General features: G+C 41.8%; 1 non-coding gene across 1 annotated transcript; it reads left to right on the forward strand.

Moving 5' to 3' along the window:
- Positions 1 to 3738: 3738 nt before the first annotated feature.
- Positions 3739 to 3846, forward strand: LOC130959046 (small nucleolar RNA R71). The gene has a single exon (XR_009078142.1). It is a non-coding gene; the product is annotated as a small nucleolar RNA R71 (small nucleolar RNA).
- The last annotated feature ends 3588 nt before the right edge of the window (positions 3847 to 7434 follow it).

The following is a 7434-nucleotide window of genomic DNA, read 5'->3' on the forward strand; positions in this document are numbered from 1 at the left end:
TAACCATAAGCATAAAAATCGAAAAACAGAAAAATAAAGAACAAGGAAATCAAGGAACGGGTCCACCTTAGTGATGGCGGCTCTTTCTTGCTCTTGAAGATCCTATGGAGTGCTTGAGCTCCTCAATGTCTCTTCCTTGTCTTTGTTGCTCCTCCCTCATGATTCTTTGGTCTTCTCTAATTTCATGGAGGAGAATGGAGTGTTCTTGATGCTCCACCCTTAGTTGTCCCATGTTGGAACTCAATTCTCCTAGGGAGGTGTTTAATTGCTCCCAATAATTTTGTGGAGGAAAGTGCATCCCTTGAGGAATCTCAGGGATCTCATGGTGAGAGGGGTCTCTTGTGTACTCCATCTTTTTCTTGGTGATGGGCTTGTCCTCATCAATGGGGGTATCTCCCTCTATGTCAACTCCAACTGAATAACAGAGGTGACAGATGAGATGAGGAAAGGCTAACCTTGCCAAAGTAGAGGTCTTGTCTGCCACCTTGTAGAGTTCTTGAGCTATAACCTCATGAACTTCCACTTCTTCTCCAATCATGATGCTATGAATCATGATGGCCCGGTCTATGGTAACTTCGGACCGGTTGCTAGTGGGAATGATTGAGCGTTGTATGAACTCTAACCATCCTCTAGCCACGGGCTTGAGGTCATGCCTTCTCAATTGAACCGGCTTTCCTCTTGAATCTTGCCTCCATTGTGCGCCCTCTTCACATATGGTTGTGAGGACTTGGTCCAACCTTTGATCAAAGTTGACCCTCCTAGTGTAAGGGTGCTCATCTCCTTGCATCATAGGCAAGTTGAACGCCACCCTCACACTCTCCGGACTGAAATCTAAGTATTTCCCCCGAACCATAGTGAGATAATTCTTAGGATTCGGGTTCACACTTTGGTCATGGTTCTTGGTGATCCATGCATTGGCATAGAACTCTTGAACCATCAAGATTCCGACTTGTTGAATGGGGTTGGTGAGTACTTCCCAACCTCTTCTTCGGATCTCATGGCGGATCTCCGGATATTCACCCTTTTTGAGTGAAAAGGGGACCTCGGGGATCACCTTTTTCAAGGCCACAACTTCATAGAAGTGGACTTGATGCACCCTTGAGAGGAATCTATCCATCTCCCATGACTCGGAGGTGGAAGCTTTTGCCTTCCCTTTCCTCTTTTTAGAGGTTTCTCCAGCCTTGGATGCCATAAATGGTTATGAAAAAGCAACGCTTTTACCACACCAAACTTAAAATGTTTGCTCGTCCTCGAGCAAAAGAAGAAAGAAGAGAGTAGAAGAAGAAGAAATGAGGAAGAGGGGGAAGGTGGTGTGTTCGGCCAAGAAAGGTAAGAAAGGGTGTTTAGGTTGTGTGAAAATGAAAGGTTGAAGAAGGGTATATATAGGAGAGAGGGGGGGTAATGGTTCGGCCATGGAGGGTGGGTTTGGGAGGGAAAGTGGTTTGAATTTGAAGGGTGAGGTTGGTGGGGATTTATGAAGGATGGATGTGAGTGGTGAAGAGAAAGATGGGATTTGATAGGTGAAGGGTTTTTTTGGGGAAGGGGTATTGAGGTGATTGGTGAATGGGGGAAGAAGAGAGAGAGTGATGGTGGGGTCCTGTGGGGTCCACAGATCCTGTGTGTCAAGGAAAGTCATCCCTGCACCAAATGTTGCTCAAAATCACGTTTTGAGCTATTTCTGGCGTTAAACGCCGGGCTGGTGCCCATTCCTGACGTTTAACGCCAGGTTGTTGCCCTTTACTGGCGTTTAACGCCAGTCTGGTGCCCCTTTCTGGCGTTAAACGCCCAGAATGGTGCCAGACTGGGCGTTAAACGCCCAACTGCTAGGCTTACTGGCGTTTAAACGCCAGCAGCTTCTTCCTCCAGGGTGTGCTGTTTTTCTTCCTGTTTTCATTCTGTTTTGCTTTTTTCATTGTTTTTGTGACTTCTTATGATCATCAACCTACAAAAAAATAAAATAACAAAAGAAAATAGTTAACTATAAAACATTGGGTTGCCTCCCAACAAGCGCTTCTTTAATGTCATTAGCTTGACAGAGGACTCTCATGGAGCCTCAGAAATACTCAGAACCGTGTTGGAACCTCCCAACACCAAACTTAGAGTTTGAATGTGGGGTTCAACACCAAACTTAGAGTTTGGTTGTGGCCTCCCAACACCAAACTTAGAGTTTGACTGTGGGGGCTCTGCTTGGCTCTGTTTGAGAGAAGCTCTTCTGCTTCCTCTCCATGATGATAGAGGATGTCCTTGGGCCTTAAACACCAAGGATTCTTCATTTACTTGAATGATCAACTCTCCTCTATCAACATCAATCACAGCCTTTGCTGTGGCTAGGAAGGGTCTGCCAAGGATGATGGATTCATCCATGCACTTCCCAGTCTCTAGGACTATGAAATCAGTAGGGATGTAGTGGTCTTCAATCTTCACCAAAACATTCTCTACAAGTCCATGAGCTTGTTTTCTTGAGTTGTCTGCCATCTCTAATGAGATTCTTGCAGCTTGCACCTCAAAGATCCCTAATTTCTCCATTACAGAGAGGGGCATGAGGTTTACACTTGACCCTAAGTCACACAAGGCCTTCTTGAAGGTCATGGTGCCTATGGTACAAGGTATAGAAAACTTCCCAGGATCCTGCCTCTTTTGAGGCAGTTTCTGCCTAGACAAGTCATCCAGTTCTTTGGTGAGCAAGGGAGGTTCATCCTCCCAAGTCTCATTTCCAAATAACTTGTCATTCAGTTTCATGATTGCTCCAAGGTATTTAGCAACTTGCTCTTCAGTGACATACTCATCCTCTTCAGAGGAAGAATACTCATCAGAGCTCATGAATGGCAGAAGTAAGTCCAATGGAATCTCTATGGTCTCATTTGAGCCTCAGATTCCCATTGTTCCTCATTGAGGAACTCAGAGGAGATTGGTACACGCCCACTGAGGTCTTCCTCAGTGGCGTCCTCCTCCTCTCTTTCCTCTCCATATTCGGCCATGTCTATGGCTTTGCACTCTCCTTTTTGGATTTTCTTCTGTATTACTTGGGAGAGTGCTAGGAGGGAGTTCAGTAACTTTCTTGCTCAGCTGACCCACTTGTCCTTCCAAATTTCTGATGGAGGACCTTGTTTCATTCATGAAACTTTGAGTGGTCTTTATTAGATCAGAGACCATTGTTGCTAAGTCAGAAGTATTCTGCTTAGAACTCTCTGTCTGTTGCTGAGAGGATGATGGAAAAGGCTTGCCATTGCTAAACCTGTTTCTTCCACCATTATTGTTATTGAAACCTTGTTGAGGTCTCTCTTGATTCTTCCATGAGAAATTGGGGTGATTTCTCCATGAAGAATTGTAGGTGTTTCCATAGGGTTCTCCTAGGTAGTTCACCTCTTCCATTGAAGGGTTCTCAGGATCATAGGCTTCTTCCTCAGATGAAGCTTCCTTAGTACTGCTTGGTGCATTTTGCATTCCAGACAGACTTTGAGAAATCAAATTGACTTGTTGAGTCAATATCTTGTTCTGAGCCAATATGGCATTCAGAGTGTCAATCTCAAGAACTCCTTTCTTCTGACTAGTCCCATTGTTCACAGGATTTCTTTTAGAAGTATACATGAATTGGTTGTTTGCAACCATTTCAATTAGCTCTTGAGCTTCTGCAGGCGTCTTCTTCAGATGAAGAGATCCTCCAGCAGAGCTATCCAAAGACATCTTGGATAGTTCAGAGAGACCATCATAGAAAATACCTATGATGCTCCATTCAGAAAGCATGTCTGAAGGACATCTTCTGATTAATTGTTTGTATCTTTCCCAAGCTTCATAGAGGAATTCTCCATCCTTCTGTCTGAAGGTTTGGACTTCCACTCTAAGCTTACTCCATCTTTGTGGTGGAAAGAACTTTGCCAAGAAGGCATTGACTAGCTTTTCCCAAGAGTCCAGGCTTTCTTTAGGTTGAGAATCCAACCATATTCTAGCTCTGTCTCTTACAGCAAAAGGGAATAGCATCAGTCTATAGACCTCAGGGTTAACCCCATTAGTCTTGACTGTGTCACAGATTTGCAAGAATTCAGCTAAAAACTGATGAGGATCTTCCATTGGAAGTCCATGGAACTTGCAATTCTATTGCATTAGAGAAACTAATTGAGGCTTAAGCTCAAAGTTGTTTGCTCCAATGGCAGGGATAGAGATGCTTCTCCCATAGAAATCAGGAGTAGGTGCAGTGAAGTCACCCAGCACCTTCCTTGCATTGTTGGCATTGTTGTTGTTTTCGGCTGCCATGTGTTCTTCTTCCTTGAAGAATTCGGTCAGGTCCTCTAAAGAGAGTTGTGCCTTGGCTTCTCTTAGCTTTCTCTTCAAGGTTCTCTCGGGTTCAGGGTCAGCTTCAACAAGAATGCCTCTGTCTCTGCTCCTGCTCATATGAAAGAGAAGAGAACAAGAAAATGTGGAATCCTCTATGTTACAGTATAGAGATTCCTTGAAATGTCAGAGGAAAAGAGAAATAGAAAGAAGAAGGAGAAGAAGAATTCGAACTTTAATTAGATAAGGTTCGAATTGTGCATTTGGAAGGAGTAGTACTCCATAAATAGAAGGATGTGGGAAGGAGGGAAGAGAATTTTCGAAAATTCAATTAAAAGATTTTGAAAACATTTTGAAAACTTGATTGATAATTTTCGAAAATTGAAAGTGGAAAAGAAATCAAGTGATTTTTGAAAAAGATTTTGAAATTAGAAGTCAAAAAGATTTGATTGAAAACTTATTTTGAAAAAGATGTGATTGAGAAGATATGATTGGTTTTAAAAAAATGTGATTGAGAAGATATGATTTGAAAACAATTTTAAAAGATATGATTTGAAAACAATTTGAAAAGATATGATTTTAAAAATTAATGACTTGCCTAACAAGAAAAGATATGATTCAAACATAAAACCTTCCTCAACAGAAAAGGCAAAAAATGTTCAATCAAATCATTAATTGTTAGTAAGTATCTTTGAAAAAGGAAAGAAATTGATTTTGAAAATATTTGATTGAAAAGATATGATTTGGAAAAGATTTGGTTTTGAAAAACTTTAAAAACTTGAAAAAAAATTGATTTGAAAACAAAATCTTCCCCCTAGCACCATCCTGGCGTTAAACGCCCAGAATGGTATACATTCTGGCGTTTAACGCCCAAAATGCTACCTCTTTGGGCGTTAAACGCCCAACCAGGTGCCCTGGCTGGCGTTTAAACGCCAGTCTGCCTTCTTCACTGGGCATTTTTGAATGCTCAGCTTTTTCTGTATAATTCCTCTGCAGTATGTTCTGAATCTTCAATTCTTTGTATCATCGACTTGAAAAGACACCAATTAAAAATATTTTTGGATTTTTAATAATTAAAATGCAAAAGGAATCAATTAACAATGCATGCAAGACACCAAACTTAGCAGTTTGTATACTACTGACACTAACAATATGAGAATGCATATGAGACACACAAAATACTTCAAGTCAATAGAATTCAAAAATTAGAACACAAAAATCATCAAGAATTACTTGAGGATCCTTAAGACACATGAATGAATGCATGCAATTGACACCAAACTTAAGATGAGACACTAGACTTAAGCAGGAAACATCAAATATTTTTGGTTTTTATGATTTTGTAAATTTTTTTTTGTGTTTTTCGAAAATTAAGTGGGAAAAGGTATCAAAATTCTCAATGAGAATTCCAGGAATCAGTGCAATGCTAGTCTAAGACTCCGGTCCAGGAATTAGACATGGCTTCACAGCCAGCCAAGCTTTCAAGGAAAGCTTCGGTCCAAAACACTAGACATGACCAAAGGTCAGCCAAATCTTAGCAGATCACTGCTCCAAGAGCAAAATTGATGAGAATCAACAAGCTCTTGTGGTGATAAGTTGAAACCTCGGTCCAATCAGATTAGACATGGCTTCTCAGCCAGCCAGATTTCAACAAATCATCATGAAACTCTAGAATTCATCTTCAAGAATTTTGAAAAAAATAAATACCTAATCTAAGCAACAAGATGAACCGTCAGTTGTCCAAACTAGAACAATCCCAGGCATTGTTACCAAAAGCTTGCTCAAAACTTGAACAATCCCCGGCAACGGCGGCAAAAACTTGGTGCTTGTTGCCGGATCAGAAATTTGGCACTGATGTTACCGGACAAAAAGCTTGCTCAAAACTTGAACAATCCCCGGCAACGGCGCCAAAAACTTGGTGCGCGAAATTGTGAACAATACTTTTTCACAACTCTCATAATCCCTGGTCATGAACTCCAAAAACTTGGTGGTTCAATTCCATGGCATTACACAACTTCGCACAACTAACCAGCAAGTGCACTGGGTCGTCCAAGTAATACCTTACGTGAGTAAGGGTCGATCCCACGGAGATTGTTAGCATTGAAGCAAGCTATGGTCATCTTGTAAATCTTAGTCAGGCAAACTCTAATGTATATGATGAACGAAAATAGCATAAAAGATAAAGATAGTGATATTTATGTATATCATTGGTGTAAGAGCTTCAGACAAGTGTATGAAGATGCCTTCCCTTCCGTCTCTCTGCTTTCCTACTGCCTTCATCCAATCCTTTCTTACTCCTTTCCATGGCAAGCTCGTGTAGGGTTTCACTGTTGTCAGCAGCTACCTCCCATCCGCGCAGTGAAAGCTAATGCACGCACTCTGTCACAGTGCTGCCAATCACCGGTTTGGTTCCCTCCCCTACCGGAATAGAATCACTCTTTTGCGTCTGTCACTAACGCCCAGTAGGTTACAGGTTTGAAGCACGTCACAGTCATTCAATCATTGAATCCTACTCAGAATACCACAGACAAGGTTAGACCTTCCGGATTCTCTTGAATGCTGCCATCAAGTCCCTGCCTATACCACGAAGACTCTGATCTCACGGAATGGTTGGCTCGTTTGTCAGGCGAGCACTCGGTTGTCAGGCGATCAACCATGCATCGTGCAATCAGGAATCCAAGAGACATTCACTAAGCCTCAGATGCTTGTAGAACAAGAATGGTTGTCAGTCACCTTGTTCATGGGTGAGAATGGTGAGGGCGTCAATCATCACCTTCATCATGTTGAAGAACAAGTGATATCTTGACAAAGAACAAGCGGAATGATGGAAGAACAATATAATTGCATTAATACTCGAGTGCAGCAGAGCTCCACACCTTAATCTATGGTGTAGAAACTCCACCGTTTGAAAATACATAAGAACAAGGTCTAGGCATGGCCGAATGGCCAGCCTCCCAAAGGTCTAAGATAGCATAAAACAAAGATAGCTACCAAAAGTCCTCTATATCTCCTCTATACAATAGTAAAAGGTCCTACTTATAGAAAACTAGTACATAGATGATAATGACATAAAATCCACTTCCGGCCCACTTGGTGTGTGTTTGGGCTGAGCAATGAAGAAATTTCGTGTAGAGACTCTCCTTGGAGTTAAACGCCAGCTTTAGT

This window comes from Arachis stenosperma, chromosome 10 (assembly GCF_014773155.1).
Source record: "Arachis stenosperma cultivar V10309 chromosome 10, arast.V10309.gnm1.PFL2, whole genome shotgun sequence".
NCBI lineage: Eukaryota > Viridiplantae > Streptophyta > Magnoliopsida > Fabales > Fabaceae > Arachis > Arachis stenosperma.